The sequence below is a fragment of the Puma concolor genome, chromosome C2, assembly GCF_028749965.1.
Source record: "Puma concolor isolate L17-30 chromosome C2, mPumCon1.1.hap2, whole genome shotgun sequence".
Taxonomy (NCBI): Eukaryota; Metazoa; Chordata; class Mammalia; order Carnivora; family Felidae; genus Puma; species Puma concolor.
In genome coordinates this window covers 72806894-72826713 of record NC_141675.1, presented here as the reverse complement: position 1 = coordinate 72826713, position 19820 = coordinate 72806894, and the positions used below count along the sequence as shown (strand labels likewise).

The following is a 19820-nucleotide window of genomic DNA, read 5'->3' as shown; positions in this document are numbered from 1 at the left end:
TTTTCAACGTTTATTTATTTTTGGGACAGAGAGAGACAGAGCATGAACGGGGGAGGGGCAGAGAGAGAGGGAGACACAGAATCGGAAACAGGCTCCAGGCTCTGAGCCATCAGCCCAGAGCCTGACGCGGGGCTCGAACTCCCGGACCGCGAGATCGTGACCTGGCTGAAGTCGGACGCTCAACCGACTGTGCCACCCAGGCGCCCCGAAAACAAGGACATTTTAAAGGATACTGTGGCAGTGATAAAAGGACAAAGTTGTGATAACATAAGCATCAAACCAATGGTGATAATTGTGGTCAATTGAAATAAGTTGAATCTGTATCAGGCCATGAATTCACAATAATATAAAGTGTACAAAACATAGTTGTAACAACAAAAAAAAGAAGACTGAATAGAATACGACATGTTTAATTCTTTATTATTAAAAAAAATAAAGGAATGCTAATATATTTGGATATGTTGTTACTTCTACTTAATGTACATATGCTAAGGTACTTACGCATAGTAGGTACCTGACTCCAAATAAACACAGGGAACTATGAATAGAGTCCTGGTAAAAGTAGCAGTTACCTGAAAGACTGATCAGTACTGGTGGTCACACATGATAACCAGCCAGGAAGAGAATTGATCTGTGAGTCAGCATCAGTGATCACACACAGTAACCAAGGAGGAACAGGCCTTAACTATGTATTCAAGATGACAAATTAGTTTCATGAACTAAAAAAGACAACTAATGGCTAAGGCTCACACAATACCCACCCATCTCTTGGGAGATACAACTTCAGATGGCCTTACTGATAAAAATAATAATGGTAAATATATAAAACTCTAATAATGTTAACAACATAAATCAATATCCTAGGACAGGACAATAGATTATAGTAAATCTTGCCAAGTGATAATTTTAAAGTGTATCTTGTAACATAACCATTCAGAAAAAATAATTATTGCACCATCCTTAAATGGAGCATTTTGATTATAGATTCTGAAATACAAAGAAACTTAATCCATAGTTAAATTTTTATTGTTGGTGATAGTATCAATGATGTTGTTTTAGATATATGCATATACTTATAAGTGTATATTATAGGGAAAAACAAGCAATTAGGTTAATGTTAGGAATCAAGATTTTCAGAGAGAGAGAGAGAGAGAGAGAGATTGAGAAAGAACCAATGAGGTTAAGGAAAGTTATGTTATGTGAAAGGAAAGTTATGTTTTGTAAAAGTAAAGTTATGACTTTAAATTTCAGTTGGAAATATTAGGCAGAATTTGTGATGTTTTTTCTCTTTTTGTAAAAAATAAATATTTCTCAACTGTGTCCACTGAAAAGGCATGGAAGTATGACAACCCAGGAGCAATGAGCATATAGAATGCCTAAATTGTAGTATTGAAATTTGTCTGTCTACTAAAAGGAATCAGAGCTCCTTGGGGGAAATGACCAATTCCACAGGGGTAGGAAATTTTAAGATGAGTCTGTGAGATATCTTTGTGCCAGAAAGCAAAGGAGCTAACAAAGACTGACTAATGGGGTCATAAAGGAAACAGGAGACAATACAAAGAGATTCCTTTTGCCAAAGTTAAGACTGCACCTGGTTATGTCATATTAAATGTAAAAAAACCTGTGTTTCTAATGGTACAAAAAGGAAGAGGAGGAGGAATGAAGAAAAGAAACATACCAAACTCATTGGAAACCATTGGATGTTGCCAGGACATCAATTAAAAAGAAAGAATTAAGCACTTATCCTGACTCTCTTTATAAATTTTATTTCAGTTTAACTGCATAGGCCTGTGAATAAAGGTATTTAGAATATTCTAGCTAATTAATACAGAAAGATAAGAGAATTATAGAATATCCATTTTGCCAACACTAGTGAAATAAATTAGGCAATGTTCATTAATAAATGCTAGGACTGTTAGGTGAAATGTTGATAGAGAACTTTACAATGAAGTAAATCAAGCTCATCAATAGTGCTGATTAATCTCAGCACTATTAAAAGTGAGATAACGAATGTGCCTTTGGATGTGGTGGAATGTTAAGGAGACAGCACCTTCTGTGTAGTATTCTTAAGCCTTTTCCCCCAAATATTGAATGTGAATCAGATAAAGCCTTTAGCACCAGTTTCTAATCTACAGGAAATAAATACATGGAGATAAGGAACCAATCAGTTCTATGAACAAGGAAGCAATTAATCACATACATGTTGCAGATTTTCTAGAAGACAACTCACTGGCTTCTCCAACAAATTAGAGTAATGAAAATTAAAGATACTACTCTAGGTTCAAAGAGACTTAAAAGCAATTTAAAATACCTGACAAATATAGTGAGTAGATTTGTTCAAATACTTATTTGAAAAAACTTAATAAAATAAATAAGATAATTTGAATATGGGCTGGGAATTGGTCATAGTGAAGAACTATTATTTTGTTAGCTATGATGATAACATTAAGGTGATATTACCCTACTCCCATTAAGGGGGAAATGACATGATGTCTTGAATTTGCTTTAAAATATTCAAGAAAAAGAGAGGGAGGGAACAGATAAAATAATTGTAGTAAAATATTGATGGATGTTGAAGGTAGGAGGTGGGTATCTGATGGGTTGCTTGTACTTGCTACATTTTTGTGTGAAGTTTTTACAATAATTTTTTTTTAAATACCTTTTAGGAAAAGACACCAAACTGCACAAAAGTAACACCTTTTGTGAAAGGTATGGATTTTAAGAGTTTAGATTTGAAACACCTTGACAGAAGGAATCAAGTACCTTAACTTAAACAATAAACAATCCACCAAAAACCTATACTCTTGACTATTCTGGGGAAACTAGCAAACCTGAGAAGGTGTCAAAATAGTACAAAACTCTGGAAGTTATTATAATAAATATAATAGGAACTCTAAAAACATAAAGTAAAGAAATGAATTAGACCCTTGGTATTGATATTTTAGAATAGCTTTAACTGTATACTTAGTAACACATTTTATAATTATTATATCTGTGTGTGTTTTGATATATTTAAAAGAATCAATTATGCTAAATTATAACTGCAATTTTGTACAAAGACAAATTGTGATTAGTGTTTAAATGTTCAAGAAAAGTTGGTTTCCAAAGTTTTATTTACCAGATACATGATTTTAATAAATTGGACATTAAAGTAAGGATAATTATGAATTTTTCACTACATGTGCAAAGGACCTTGGAGATTTATTGAATTAATCCTATATACCCACTATTACAAAAACACTGAGAGAATTAGTATTTTAAAGAGTTTCAGTATTTTTACTAAAGGAGAGAATTATTCTCTGCCATGAAAATTGACACACACTGCATTTCATTTTGTTGATGAGTTCTTTTTCACAGAATTCCATCCATTTGTTAGACTTCTAGTATGTTACCGTCACCGTTTGAAAAGGGCAGGGATCATGACATTGTATTTTTGCAACTATTGGCATAAACTGATTTGGTTGTCCAATGTTTGTTTAAAATACATGAGATTGTATATGTCTATACCTTGTTCATGCAGACTGGCGTCTTCTTTAGAGAACAATTGTATTTGCAATATTCACCACTTGATAGATAATTATGATGACAATGATGAGAAAAGATGTCATTAAGTTATGTTGATGGACAGTGGTTCTCATGAGATAATATAAGCAATGTTTCTAAACTGTAGGACTTAATAGCTATATTTTTATTATATTAGGATGGAAAATACAGTTACTACTTGTGCAGTCACATGTCTTCTGAACAAGATTTCTTACATAATTAAGAGCTTTAAGAACGATCCAAAGAACATATACTCCCTGTCATTAATACACTTTATATTTCAGGGAATATGAAGATTCCCTCTACCCTGTCCCAAAAGATGCCAAACTAGAGCTGCCTGTTCAAGAAGAGACTGATGTGTTCTTAATTTTCACAAATATAATATCTTTTTATTCCCCTGAAGGAACACCACTCTCAGGAAAAATATATCACACCTCAGATTGCTGTGACAGGCTTCTCTCAGATGCAAACAGCTATCTATGTTTATAGCTTTGAAAGTAAGTTACCCTTTGAGCCTGGGGCATATTAGTGTGCTTAAATCCAGAAAGCCCTTGTACAAAAATATGAAGTAGAAGAAGCTGATTCATGAGGTGCCTCAGTGGCTCAGTTGGTTAAGCATCTGACTTCAGCTCAGGTCATGTTCTCATAGCTTGTGAGTTCAAGCCCCACATCAGGCTCTGAGCAGATAGCTCAGAGCGTGGAGCCTGTTTCAGATTCTGTGTGTGTTTTCCTTTCTCTCTGCCCTTCCCCTGCTTGTGCTCTGTCTCTCTCTCTCAAAAATAGATAAATATTTAAAAAATTGTTTTTAATTAAAAAAAGAAGAAACTGATTCATGTCCTTTTTTCTTTTTTTGGCATCTCCTTTTACTCTCACATGGTGCCCATGTTTATGTGGTTTCCCATCGTTCCCTCACAAAACCTGTTTCTAGAAATTGCTGATTACTGACACATTTTCTGCTGGAAACAGGGCTGTATTTCATGCTAACTTACACACAGAAGATTCCAGTGCTTGAAGTTTCTGTTTGTCCTAGATGTTTAGCACAAGAATGACAAGACTATGTCTATTAAGCCCTTTATCATAATGTATTGTGCTGTATAGTAACAAAATATCAAGAAGGCTGCATGTATTTAATGTATTTCTGATAAATTGCTTTGTACTCTGTTGTTTCAAATAAAACAAGATTTGCCATTTATTAAGCACTTATTGATTTCTACCAAATTCTTCCTTATTCAAAGGAGTTTCCTTCCATGATTCAAACTTTTTTTTCATGTTGTTATCATTGCACCTCAAATAATTTCTGATACTAAAGATAAAGTTAATTCATCCCAAAGTAGACATTGGGAGAGTAAAATTTCTAGAGCTTAATATATGTGGAAAGTATTTAAAGGGTTGCATTTTAAACAAGGGCCCTGCATTTTCTTTTTGTACTGGGCCTTGCAAATTATGCAGTCCGCCTGACTAAGGCTAATCGTATATACTGTACTCTAATAACATGATTAATTTTGCCTATTTTTACAATGTACATAAATTGAGATACATGGAACACACTCTCCTTGAGTCTTGCTTATTTCACTGAACAATATATTTATAAACTATTCCCTATTATTGTGTGTAGTTGTATATTTTTCACTTCTTTTATTGTAGAGCCTGAATTTTCAATTGTGGCATTGGAAGCACTTGGTGGGCTTGTTAAAACAGAGATTCCTGGGGCGCCTGGGTGGCTCAGTCGGTTGAGCGTCCGACTTCGGCTCAGGTCACGATCTCGCGGTCCGTGAGTTCGAGCCCCGCGTTGGGCTCTGGGCTGATGGCTCAGAGCCTGGAGCCTGCTTCCGATTCTGTGTCTCCCTCTCTCTCTGCCCCTCCGCCGTTCCTGCTCTGTCTCTCTCTGTCTCAAAAATAAATAAAAAACGTTAAAAAAAAATTAAAACAAACAAACAAAAAAAAAAAACAGAGATTCCTGGGCTCCATCCTGGGTTTCTGTTCCAGTAGGTCTGGGGTAGAGCCCAAGAATTTGTCTTTCTTTCTTTCTTTCTTTCTTTCTTTCTTTCTTTCTTTCTTTCTTTCTTTCTTTCTTTTTAATGTTCATTTAATTATTTTGAGAGAGTTCAAGGAGGAGGGGGGGAGAGAGAGAGGGGGAGTGAGGGAGAAAGAGAGAGAGAGAGAGAGAGAGAGAGGATACCAAGCAGGCTCCATGCTGCCAGCACAGAGCCTGATGTGGACTTGAACCCACAAACTGAGATCACGACCTGAGCTGAAACCGAGTCAGTGCTTAACTGACTGAGCCACCCAGGTGCCCCAAGAATTTGTTTTTCTAATAGGTCAGTGAGAGTGGTGTTGATGCTGCTGGTCTGGGAATGTGGTTATGGCTCCTGCCCCAAAGAATAGGTATCTAGTTAGGGAAAGACAGAAAAGCAAACAGACAGTTCCAATGCAATAGTAAATACTATGATAAAAGTATGCACATGGTGCTTTGGGAGCACAGAGAAGAAAGAAAAAAAAAAAGAATGATGGAAATATTGGAAAAACATCCTACCTGAGATAACCACTGGGCTAAATTTGGAGATGGAGTGTTATCTATGGAGGGAAAGGTAATTCTAGGCAGAAAAGAAAGGTTTGTAGAAGTTTGGGTGAGGGACTAGTAGATAACATCTAGGGAATTGTAGGAGGTCCACTTGGCAGGAACATTGGGTGAAGTTGCAGAGATAGCCAGAAGAAAAAAGAAAAGGAATATGTCTTGAAGTGACCAAATTAGTTGACTGGAAATACAGCATCAGTTGAATGAATATATTTTACAATCTAAATTTACATCAAACTGATGGGGGTATATGCCTTACTTTAAGCCCATATAGAAAAATCAAATCCTTTACATTAGAAAGAACTATCAGAAAAGTCCTAGTTTTTTCTGTGTTACATTTCAAACAGGAAACAAATTTGCTCTTCCAAATGGGTTTATGTCACTATTTAAATGAGATATGCACTTTTTTACTTTTCTAAAACAAACGCATAGCCACATAAAGGATAATAATAATAATATATATTGAGTGCTAGGCATTGCCTCATTTAATCCTACCTAAAATCCTATGAGTCATGAATTATCATCTCAATTTTACAGATGAAAAAATGAAATAAACTTAAGTAGCTTGGTGAAGGCCACACAGTTAATATGGCAGATCTGAAACCTAGGTCAGATTCCAAGGCTGTGCCCTTAAGCACCAAGTGTCTTCCCTTTGCTATTTCATATTAAGCATAATAAACTAGAGGTGCAGTTTAGAGACATAAAAAGATCATGTAGGTAGGATCTACTTGGGCTCATTCCTTGGAGATATCTCTCCTACCCTACCTTCATAGAGCCAACAGTCTAGTAGGCAACACCTATATAAACACAAGTGGATGTGATAAATTATTAACGGGAATAACTGGGCATAAATGAATCATAGTACAATTCTATTTAATGAAGGGAGTAGTAGAAGTATACAGAAAGAATTCAGAAAGAAGGTAAGACTCAAGCTGAGTCCTGCAATCCATGCAGGTGTTTAGCATATAAGGGGAAAATGCCTTCTAGGCAGAGGAAACATTTTGAGCCAAAGCATTGTATATTCTAGGAAGTCCAAATAGTTCCATCAGGTTGAGGCATGGGGTGAATATGGAGGAAAATGAAACCAAAAAGGTGAGTGCGATTACCTAACAGAAGGCCTTATAAGCCACTGAAAGTCATGGGGACTTTATGACTCAGGAGGGAAATATTGAACAGGGGAATCACATGATCAGACTTACATTTTCATTTTAATTTTTTTAAATTGTATTTAAATACAAATTAGTTATCATATAATAATGATTTCAGGAAGACTTATCTTTTTTTTTTTTTAACATTTATTTATTTTTGAGACAGAGAGAGACAGAGCAGGAACGGGGGAGGGGCAGAGAGAGAGAGGGAGACACAGAATCGGAAGCAGGCTCCAGGCTCTGAGCCATCAGCCCAGAGCCCAACGCGGGGCTCGAACTCACGGACCGCGAGATCGTGACCTGAGCCGAAGTCGGACGCTCAACCGACTGAGCCACCCAGGCGCCCCGAAAGACTTATCTTTTTAAAGATCAAGAAAGCAAGGTGAAGGATGGATTGAAAGAAGGCAGAGACCATTAAAATTTTTTCATCATAATGTAAGCTAATTACATTACGTAAGCTAATTAGAATGTAATTCTAATATTAATCTCTCTTTGCCTACCATATTATTATCTACAAAAAAGCAAAAACAATGGTAAAAAATGTCATTCTGCTGCACTTCTTCACTTAAAATCACAATGTCACTAGGAAGAAAAATAATACAATAGACCAGCTCTACAAAAAATTTGCAAAATTACAGATTTAAAATAAATTAAATTGTTTATGAAAACAAATTTTTAAAAATTTGTTGATTTGTTCTGAGATTACAAGATTGCAGAGAACTTATAAAGGTTTAGATATAATATTTAATCAAGAAATAGGAGTAATGATGTTTTATTGATTATACCAACTATAGGGCTATACTAGATGCTGACCTCCTTATGGACAGGAGTTTTAAAAATTCAGATATATTTTATATTATAACCATGTACAGTTAGTATTGATGTATATTATTTCATTGAATCCATATACCAATTCTGTGGAGCAGACTGATATCATTATTCCCACTTTAAAGATAAGAAAATTAAGGCTTAAATAATTTATCCGAGATCACATAGTAAGTGGAAAAACAGAAATTTAAACTCTGACTATATTATTCAGGATATGCTGCTATAACAAACTACCTCTGATTTTGGTATAAACAACCGAAGTTTAATTCTTGCTCATTTTACAATGTATAGACATGGGGGAGAGGGCCTCTGCTCCACGCAATCATTCAGAGACCCAGGCTGATTGTGTTTAGTGTAACAACTATCCCCTAGGGCTTCTGATGCTTTAATTGGATACTCCACATGGAGTCAATGGTAAGGAAAAAAAGAGACAGTAAGGATATTTACCTGAGGTTTTAGTGGTCAAGTACAGTGGTTACGGTAATTAAGTTTGGACCGGAATTTTAACAGCTTTTAAAGGTGCTATGAAGTTTCATTTGAAAAGTTTTTATTTTGTCCTTATAACGTCATCTTACAAAATGTTTAATTTGTCTCTGCTCTGGTCCTGTTATTGCAACAAGAGGGATCAGGGTAAGAATGGTGAGACTTCCTGCTGGGGGAAAGTTGAAGAAATCAGTATAATGCAGTTTGGCAACCTGCTAACCCATAGAACTATGTAGGGTTACAGTGATCATACTAAGTTTTAGGTACATAGCTAAATTTGAGAAATTCATGCATCACTTCTACCCACATTCCACTAGACAGACAAACTCAGTCCCATGGTCCATCTCAATGTACGGAAACACTGATAATAGCTTGATGATGTACTAAGAATGGCAACAAAGATCTGTGAACAGTTAGTCACCTCCATACTCCCCAGATTTGTTGTTAGCTCCTAAGATTCATAAGTAGTACTTTGTAGTTATTTGTATGCCCCTTGGCACCTAACAGAGTTTGTGAGATGTAATAGACTCTCAACTAATTGTTTAATAACTGTATGAACTGTCTAGCTCACTTCTTAGCTTCAGGGCCATATAAAGACCTTCATAGGCCTTACACACTCTTATTTAGAAGCTGAAACCTACATTATATCAAAATACCACTGCACACTCATATACCATATTAAATATAATTTTACCAGTAAGATTTGAAAAACATTACATATTTTGATTTTGAAATTATTTTACCACTCTCAAATGGCAAAATTGTTCAAAAACACTATTTATTACATTGAAGAAGAGAAGGATATCAAGGCTTCATAGGTAAAATTAAATGCATTAGTAAATTCAAGAAAAAGTGTATAGGTTAGAAATATCTGTTAATAACAGATAAAATAATCATCTGTTAATAACATACAAAATAAGTAGGAAAGTGAAAACTGTGATGTTTTTGCCATCACAGGAAGGGGGAACAAAGAACCCAGTTGGATTTTGACCAAATGGAGGAAAAAGGTTTAACTAAGAATAAACTACACAATGACGCTTCTCACTACTTTGGTAACTAAGCCCTGTAGCATGGTAATGTTATTATAACAAGAAATTCCCCCATAAAAATAACAAAATTAATAATCAGAGGTGGAACCACATGAACCTCCTACTCCAATCTGGAGATCATGGGCTTTTGAAGGGACTTTATGCAGCAAAGGATAAGGGTAAGAATTTGGGATCATATATTAAAATTGCGGGTTAAATTGGGGCCTGCATGCTTGGGAAATTCTTGGCTACTAAAGACATTGCATTGTCTACTGACTTAGCTGACTTGTTACCTTCCTTTTTTCTCTCACTATTCCACTCTTTTCCTTTCCTCTTCCAGAGGCAGAGGTGTTTTCAGTTTAGTTGACAAACATCTGTTAAGAGACATTTATTAAACACCTAATAATGCATATTTCCTTGGCACTGAAATACGTATGTTGCTCAGGAGGTTAAGATCTAGTGCCCAAATGTGTGACTTGAGAAATCAACTTTATAGTGACTTGAGAAATCAACTGAGGTTTCTCAAAGACCCCAGAAGGATTGGGGCAGATTGGTTTCTACATTATTCTGCCTTAAAAAGTAGCTGTTCTTGTTTGATTAATGATCAGTACATTTCCATGTTCATTTTAAAAGATGTTTCTGCTAAGTATGCTTTCTCTTCAGTGGTTAAATGTAAAAATAGAACTTCTCACTTGAGGAGCCTCTGAATTAGGTTCTGCATATGAGTGTGAAAAACCATTACTGACAGAATTGCAGTGTAAATAATTGTAAGTAATTTTAAAGATAGGTCTAGAGCTATGTGACTTCTAATTTTGACCCTCCAAATGAAAATTATGTAGCCCATGATTAAATTGAATTTTTCATTACGTGTTAGAAAACAATAAAGAGGAAACAAAACAATCTGAACAATGCTTAGAACCTCTTTGCAAGGAATTTAAATGAAGTAGGAAAGAAATTAGTATGAAGTGGTTTTTGTCATGTGTTTTTCCTTCTTGTGTTGCTGCTAAATCCCTAAAGTCCTGTGCCATCTTTCTTCATACCCTAAATTATATTTTTGCTTGTTTCTGTTGAATTCTCAACACTCAGTTGATAAAGTTCCTTTACTTTAGCTCCTGGACAAAATTGGAGGATAATAAAATACAGAATGCAAAAGAAGCCACTATGGTGTCATGGGCCTGGAACCAGGAAAGGCCTATCTCTCAGTCTCAGCTCTACTAGCTGGAAAGCCTTGGACAGAGCTGATGTTCCTAAGTTTCATGTTCTTCATCACTAAAATCATGGGGTTTTTTTTCAGGATATTTTTCAAGGATTTGAAATTATATACAGTAATGTTCCTCACTGTGTGTCTGGTGCACAGAGAGTATAAGTAAGCTGTAGCCATTATGTGGGTTCTTTTTCTTCTATCCACAGGCAATTATTGAGTATATATTATGTGTTCTGTGGACTAAGTGGAATATAAATTAATTGTAAGATACACTACCTGTCACATATAAAGACATGACAGGTAAATTAAGGAGGGCTGAACCTGGAATTACTCTTATGATCTAGGTGGGAAGGCCAGCCATAATTATTAAAAAGATAACAGAAAATAGTATCTACAGTTTTGCAGAGTCCTCTGGAGGATTCAGCATACAAGGGACCCATTGTGGTTGCAACACGTGATACAAAAGATGACAAGAACCCAGGAGTGGGTGCTACTCTTAAAGTCAAACACATAAGCCAAACCAGTCACATCTTTCCACAGACACAAAATCAATAGTCATTGTGCTAAGCTGTGGAACAAAACTCAAATCTCTGGTAGGGACTGGCATTAAAAATGTAGGACCTTGGTCCTGCAAATTCTGAGGTTCTTAACAAGTTTATTAAGAGATGTTTCAGGAGACAGAAACCAGGGAAGACCTGGTTAGCAGAGCTGGGATACTGAGCAGGGACTGAGTCCCAAGAACTAAGTAGAACACGTTTTTCAAGGCTGGGCTTGATGCTAGAGTCAGAGAAGTGATCGGTATGATTGGATGGTGAGATAATACAAAGATTGGGTTATCAAAATCAGACACATGAGTGACAGATTTTGGCCAAGAACAAGTTTTAATAATGATTTCAGGGACACAATCAAGAGACATAGGTGAAGCAGGGAGAGATCTGAAACAGGGCACCTTACTGGGTCCTTTTTTTTTTTTTTTTTTTCCTCTGCGTCAGGATGATCCCTGGGCTCAGATTAATATACGAAGTCTCCAATGAGATGTACAGTTAACTATGGAGGAAAAGCTTTTTGGGTTGTAAAACATTTCCATTAAAAATTTTTTTTTTCAACGTTTATTTATTTTTGGGACAGAGAGAGACAGAGCATGAACAGGGGAGGGGCAGAGAGAGAGGGAGACACAGAATCGGAAACAGGCTCCAGGCTCTGAGCCATCAGCCCAGAGCCTGACGCGGGGCTCGAACTCACGGACCGTGAGATCGTGACCTGGCTGAAGTCGGACGCTTAACCGACTGCACCACCCAGGCGTCCCGAACATTTCCATTTTAAACTCAGATAGTTGTGTAGTTTATATGACGCTTTCCATGAAGCAGTCTATAAATCCATTGATTCCAGGTATGTTTTTACCATAAACAATTTTATAACAGATATATCCTATTGATGAGGACTGTATTGCTAAGCAAATACCATTAGTGTGTTTGCTAGGAGTCATTAGCCTTAGCATGTTTAGGAGGATATTTGACAGGGTCATCTTCTTTTTCCTTTCCTGGAGGCATTCCCTGTTAAATGGAAAGAGTGAATTGCAAACTTCTATTTAACTATTTACTTTCCAGATGGTAAGACCCAGAAAATTGGAAGCAAGCCAAATTCCCTCCTTCCTAAAATCTGAAATTTTGGAGTTTGACTTAACAATAGAACTGATAGGTGGGAGAAATACAGAACTGGAGAAAAACTCAAGGAACTTTTGTGCTTGTCCTTACCTTTAGTGAATAAATTTATCATTAAAGCTTAAAAAGGACAAATGGACATATAATAAGTAAAAAGTACCTTGAGAATATGGATAAAGGAAGATCAGGTGAATTGGAGTAATGGGGGGGGAGGGGTTGTGACCTTCTTTGTTTACCTTATCTTTTAATTTAATCCTTTCTCTTGACCTGTAGTGTTTTGAGTGTGTTTTCAGTTTCTGCTCTGTGCTGATGAATGAATTTCTGTGCATAAAGTCAAGGCTCACTCAGTGGAAAGTCCCAAGTAGAAGTATTAAAGTTAAAAGAGGAATATGAGAGAGGATTTTAATAGATAGGTGGTTTCTATGTATTGAACATACTTGACTTAATTTATCATTGACATATAGCCCATTGTCAAGCCTGAAGACCTCTCCTAGTAACATTTCACACCAGTTGGAAATATTTTGTAGGGTGATCCTATTCCCTTCGTTTCTTATACAATATTTAACACCCAAACTGAAGCAAACAGATTAATTTCCTTCTATGTTGTTACTTGAAGTTTCTTGTCTATTCAGTCTTTGCCTATAATTCACACCTCAACAGGAACTAAAAATATCACAATATACCTTCATAAAAATATAGAGAAAGAAAGCAAAGTTAGGCAAGACAAAGTTCATCATATAATTAACCAATAATTACTGCTGTGAACCTGGCTGGCTTTGCATCATCTAGAATGATGGGCTCTGCTAGAACCCTATACCAAGACATTAAGCAGAACTTTTATTAATGATATTTAAAGGCTGACAGCAAGGCAGAGAAAGTGTGCATAAAAAGACCCCACAGTTTTTCTGAGTAAATAATTTTTCTGGTAAATAATGTGAGCAGTGACTCCTCCATTACCTTGCAACATTTCATCTACTGTTGTCTTGAAGTATTATTTAAATATGTTTCATCGTTTTCTACATTCCCATGCTTGTATTTTTCTTGCTGAATTTTAAGCTTTTAAATAGCACAAGCAGTATAGGTGTTCAGCACATGTTTCTTGATTTAATTTGTAGATCTAAGGGACCACAGGAAAATATTTTAAAAATTAGTCTCTGGTATTCTATCTCGGCCAAGGCACCTTTAAGAATCTGTAAAGACAGGCCAAATACAGGCCAAGTACAATTTATAACAGAAAAATTAAAAACATATATTTAATGTTTATTTACTTTTAAGAAAGAGAGACAGAGCGCAAGCAGAAGAGGGGCAGAGAGAGAGAGAGACACACACAGAATCTGAAGCAGGCTCTAGGCTCTGAGCTGTCAGCACAGAGCCTGACACAGGGCTCAAACCCACAAACTGCAAGATCATGACCTGAGCTGAAGTTGGACACTCAACCAACTGAACCACCCAGGCATCTCTAAAACAGAATATTTAAATTTTCTATTGGTGGGTACTCATTATTTCCAGCTTCATTTTAGGAGCCTATACAGTTGTACAAAAATAACACTGGGCCTAAAGAGAAAGAAAGATAAAGAACATTATGTAGCATTAAAAGGGAATTAAACTGCATTCAAATAAAATTTCTTGAGTATAGTTCGAAATGAATTTTAAGACAAAGGGTTAAAAATTTTCTAATCTTGGGGCCCCTGGGTGGCTCAGTTGGTTAAGTGTCCGACTTTGGCTCAGGTCATGATCTAATGGTTGGTGGGTTCGAGCCCCGTGTTGGGCTCTGTGCTGACAACTCAGAGCCTGGAGCCTGCTTCAGATTCTGTGTCTCCCTCTCTCTCTGCCCCTCCTCCACTTGTTCTCTCTCTCTCTCTCTCTCTCTCTCCCCCTGAAATAATAAATGAATAAACTTAAAAATTTTTCTAGTCTTTTAATAGGTTTTAATTTTTATTCTTAATCTATTGTTGTAAGCAGTTCCAAGAAAATCTTTACTAATATTTATAATATTAGTCAGATTTCTATGTCAGTCAGATTTCAATCAGAAAAACAAATGTTAATTTAAGCATTCCAGCTGGGGTCCCAAAAGTGGATGACAATTCTCTGGAGTTTTGTCCGGAGGCCTTTGTTAGACTGTTCATCTGCTCACATTGCTAGCATAGACTCCTGGCTTCTCTTCAACCTTCCAGATCTAGCCTAAGTGCTTCTCGTTGTCAGAATGTGACTCAGATTGTTAGTTGTTCTGGAAAATGTAGTTTTGACATCTTACCTGTGAGGCAGAGGAGATGTAGAAAGGGGTGGACAATGATGCCTAGTAGACCACAGATCATCATCTGTATACTATCTGTTCAGCATTAAAAAAAATTTCAAGCAGTTATAATACATGATTGATACATTAGTAATTACATATTTGCTTCAAAGCTACAGTGAACTTCCTTTTCAGATAGAAATGAGGCATTTTTAGATATATTCAAGGAAATTCAAAATGGCTCTAAGTCTCATAGTTGGGAATATTGCCCTGGGGAAAAACTTTTATGTCGCTTTATCATCAAAGCAGGTTCTGACACTGGAGCACCCCAGCAGAACATTTTTACTTTTTTTTCTTGCTGTAAGAGTTCCATGAACTAGAGTGAACCAAGTTTTCTCATTTTTTTGGTATCATAAACATGACTACAGGACAATAATGGAGAAGCTAACTTTGTTATCTTTTTCTGTTGTTAGGAAGAAGTTTAAGAATGCTGGATATAAAAGGCACTTACTACTGTTAACCATATCATTGCTGAGGCAAGGATGTTTAGAAAACAAAATTTATTGTTGACTTGTAAACTTTTTTTAACCAATGTGCTTGTTATTGTTATGGGTATGACTATTAATTGTTGACTTTTAGAACTCTTTCTATATACCAGGCTAGTGCTTTCCGTGTGCATCTTAAAAATGATGATATGTATTAACCATTAATATCCTCATTTTGTGGAAAAGGACAAATGAGATTAACATCACAGTTAAGTGACACTGCCAGTAATTGAATCTACCGGGCCCTTGCTTTTAACCAATTGTATGACCATTGTTAGTTAAGAGTAACTTTAGAGAGAGCTAACGTATGCATTTTATGCTCCAGGAAACTAGAAGCTGAAGAGTCGAAGCCTCTTGCCTTTGTTTATATGGTTGACCCTTAAAAAGTGGTTGAAATACATGAATCCGTTTATAGTGGATTTTTTTCTATATAGTATAGTATTGTAAATGTCTTTTCTCTTCCCTAAGGTTTTCTTAATAACATTTCCTTTTCTTTAGCTTACTTTACTGTAAGAATACAGTATATCATACATATAATATGCAAAATATGTAACCAACTGTTTATGTTAGAGGCAAGGCTTCCAGTCAGCAGTAGACTGTTAACTACTGTTAGTAGTTAAGTTTTGGGGAAGTCAAAAATCATTTGTGGATTTTCAATTGTAGGAGGGTTGGCACCTCCAACCCCCATATTGTTCAAGGGTCAACTGTACTGCTAATTGCAGAGTTATTATGGTGCAGGTATAGTAGCCAGGTCAGGCTAAGTTTGGCTGTAGTAGCAAATGGCCTGAAATCTCAATGGCTTTAATACAACAAATATTTGTTTCCTCTTTTATAAAGTCTAAGAGAGGTCAAGCAATCCCACCTTCTGGAATACTTAGCCTCCACTCACTTTTAGCCACCTGGGACTAAGTGCCATGTTAGATTTCACTCAAGAGAGTTAATCAGATGACCTCAACTTAACTGCCAGGACAGCTGGGGAATATGGATATCCTAAAAGTGTGGTAAATAGATAACATTGTCCCTATCATAGCAGAAATCCTGATATCCAGTCACATACTCTTATTATGACATTATTTTGCCTTTCACCCCATACATTCTAGCTTTGAAGCTAGTTTGATATTCTTCACTAATAGTATTCTTAGCTAAATCATATCTATTTACATAAAATCTAGGCATTCTGGCCTTTTTTTTTCTTATTTAAAAATATTGGGACACCAGGGTGGCTCAGTCAGTTAAGCATCCAGCTCTTGAGATCTTGGCTCACGTTGTGATCTCACAGTTCATGAGTTTGAGCCCCACATCAGGCTCTACACTGACATCATGGAGGCTGCTTGGGATTCTCTCTCTCAGCCCCTCCCTCTTCAAAATAAACAAATATTTAAAACAAACAAACAAAACAACAACAAAAAAAAAACATGTACACCTTTCAACGTAAGTCCCTTATTTTAGGTGAGATGGGGGACACATCAGGCCTCAAAGAAACAACTCGGGTTTCACATTTATTTGTTCTAGTTTTATAATGCAAATGGACAACTGTACACATTCCACATTCTCACTTCCTATTGAAAAATGTCACTCTAGCTGCTGCTCTACTTGCATAAACTTAGATGAAATATCTATAGAAATATGTCATTGTAATAAAGAAGAGAATTTGGCCAAGAATTGACATTCTTTATGTTGCTCTGCAAAGGAAAGATATAACAAACCTGAACAATATATTTGGTATATGAAGTAATGAGTAGGAGATGTATAATGATGAAAAAATTTAAATATTTATTGAGTAGTAACTAAACACAGAGGAGAAAATGTTGATTCTGTTCTACACTGACACCGAAGAGTCATCAAATATGGTTAGACAGCTCAATATTACCAAATAAAGTGCATAGTAGAGTGCTAACTCAATGGGCTTGGTGTGCTCAAATCCTGTACATCCCAGATGGACTGGTTCTTAACTAGCTCCTGGGAGACAAACTCTGAGCCCTTGGAATATCATGCCTTTGTATACCTGAGACCTTGGACCACAGCAGATGGTTTATGCTAACAGTGAAATTTATGGTGAATGCCTGTTTTTATCTTTCCTCAGCCATGCTGTATTAGTTTGACCTCTGGTGGGTGGGGGGAGAGTAAGAATGGAGTTGCTACATGACTGACTCATAATAAAAACCTAGGACACCAAGGTTCTAATGAGCATCTCTGGTTGATAATACATCTCAAATGTTGTCACACATTGTTCCTGGCAGAACTAAGCGCTGTCTATGCAACTCTAATAGGAGAGGGTAACTGGACCCATGTGCCTGGTTTCTCCTGGACTTTGTCCTATGCATCTTTTGCTTTTGCTGATTTTAATCTGTATCCTTTCACTGTGATAAATTGCAACTGTGAATATAACAGCTTTTCCAAATTCTGTGAGTTCTAGTAAATCATTGAACCTGAGAGTATCTTGGAATCTCATAAAACAAAAGATGAATAAAAGTTAATAAACAGAAAAAATTGTCCAGTAGAATTATGAGATACAAATATTATAATAATATATCAAGCATTTATTGTTACGATTTACAATAATTTTCCATAATTTATTTGTTATAGGAATTCAGAGGAGTGAGAATCACTTCAAACTATAAAGATTGAGCAAGGTTTTATTGAAGAAGAGTCAGGATGTTAACTGGATCTCAAAGGGCTTGGGAGAGGAGAGAAGACAGAAAAAAGTAAGGAAAATGCAACCCAGGGTCAGTGGCAGTAAGCAGAACACCTTGGCCGAAATACGAATTTGAGGAAGGTAAGTTAAGAGTTAAAACTGGAAATATAGGCAGGGAGCAAATTGTAGGGTTTTAATGCTGCTGTTGTTTACCATAAAACTAAAAGCTAAACTTTCAGTAAATTAAGCTAATCAAATTCCAGAAAGTTTTTGTGTGGAGAGAGTTCCCTATGGGAGGGGGGATCTCCATAGGCTGCTAAATTTTTATCATAAAGTAAGTCTTACTGCCAGAAAAAAGTCACTGTAATAATAACCTAGTAGGGTTCCACATGTATCCCAATACAGTAATGTCCACATCAAATTTGCACAATTTATTACCACAAAATTGATGTGTCTTCAGCCAGAAATTGGAAGATTCACCTGTCATCTGAGAATCCAGCTGTGTTCTTTTTGGGTTTTTGTAACATCACAGTAATAAAGATTTTGTAATCTGAATTGAGCTCACAATTTTGATAATGATTCACAATGCAAAACTGTTTCCAGCTCAGCTTCCCTGTGGCTTCACTGGCCCTAAAGTCCCCAAAATTGCTGTCGTCAGGAAGATACACTGGTCTTACTTTTGTTGTTACTCACTGAGTGCCCTAAATACATACCATTTGCTTTGGAAGTGAATTGTGGCGGAATGGGGTTGGAGTGGGTGGGCTTTATTAGGAGAAGATGTTAGGTTTATACAACGGTTTGAATTTCAGAAAGGCAAGAAACCTCATGTAAAGGTTAAAAGGTTGTAACCATGGACAGGCCACCCCTCATATTCACTTCTTTAAAAAACTACTATACCAATTAGCCCATTTCCTTTCCCCTCAGCTCTATAAGCATAATGTGATGAAAGTGGTGGATATTTTTATTTCAAGTCTGTTTCTTTCATCAGGAGTGAGAAACAGAGGTACATTATATTTAATAGTCCTGTTTGTTTCACTGAAAAATCCATATTATTATATTATTATCTCCAGCCATATTATTGTCCAGACTAATTTTATCATAGCTACATACTCTCACATATCTTTCTTTTTTTTTTTTTTTTTTTTAATTTAAGATAATTAACATACGGTGATACTAGTTTCAGGTCTACAATATAATGATTCAACAATTCTAACATTACTCAGTGCTTATCAAGAAAAGAGTGTTCTTAATTCACTTTATCTATGTTGTCTCTCCTCCCAACCATCTGCCCTTTGGCAACCACCAATTTGTTTTCTGTATTTAAGTCTGTTTTTTTAATCTTTTTTCTTCTTTGTTTATTCATTTGTTTTGTTTCTTAAATTCCACATGTGAGTAAAATCATATGATATTTCTATTTCTCTGATTGACTTATTTCATTTACCATTATACTTTTATATCCATCTGTGTTGTCAAAATAGCAAGATCTCATTCTTTTTTATGGCTGAGTAATAAATATTCCTATATTTTCATATACATATATATTTATATCACATCTACTTTATCCATTTACCTATCAGTGGACACTTGGGTTGCTTCCATAATTTGGCTTTTATAATTTTTTTAAAAAAATTAACATTTATTTTTGAGAGAGAGAGAGAGAGAGAGGGAGGCTGAAAGAGGGTGATAGAGGATCTGAAGCAGGCTTGGCACTGTGAACACAGAGCCTGATACAGGGCTTGAACTCATGAACTGTGAGATCATGACTTGATTGGCTACTATAATTAATGCTGCAATGAATGTAGGAGTGTATATATATCTTCAAATTAGTGTTTTAATTTTTCTTGGGTAAATACCCAGTAAAGGAATTACTAGATCATATGGTAATTTGATTTTTAATTTCTTGAGAAATTTCTGTACTGTTTTCCACAAAGGTTGCA

General features: G+C 35.9%; 1 long non-coding RNA gene across 1 annotated transcript in view; it reads left to right on the top strand.

Moving 5' to 3' along the window:
• LOC147577315 (uncharacterized) overlaps positions 1-18126 on the top strand; it is a 255066-nt gene extending 236940 nt beyond the window's left edge. Inside the window, exon 4 of the long non-coding RNA XR_015240142.1 lies at positions 17835-18126. This is a non-coding gene — a long non-coding RNA (uncharacterized LOC147577315). The remainder of the gene's footprint in view (positions 1-17834) is intronic.
• Positions 18127-19820: the final 1694 nt, after the last annotated feature.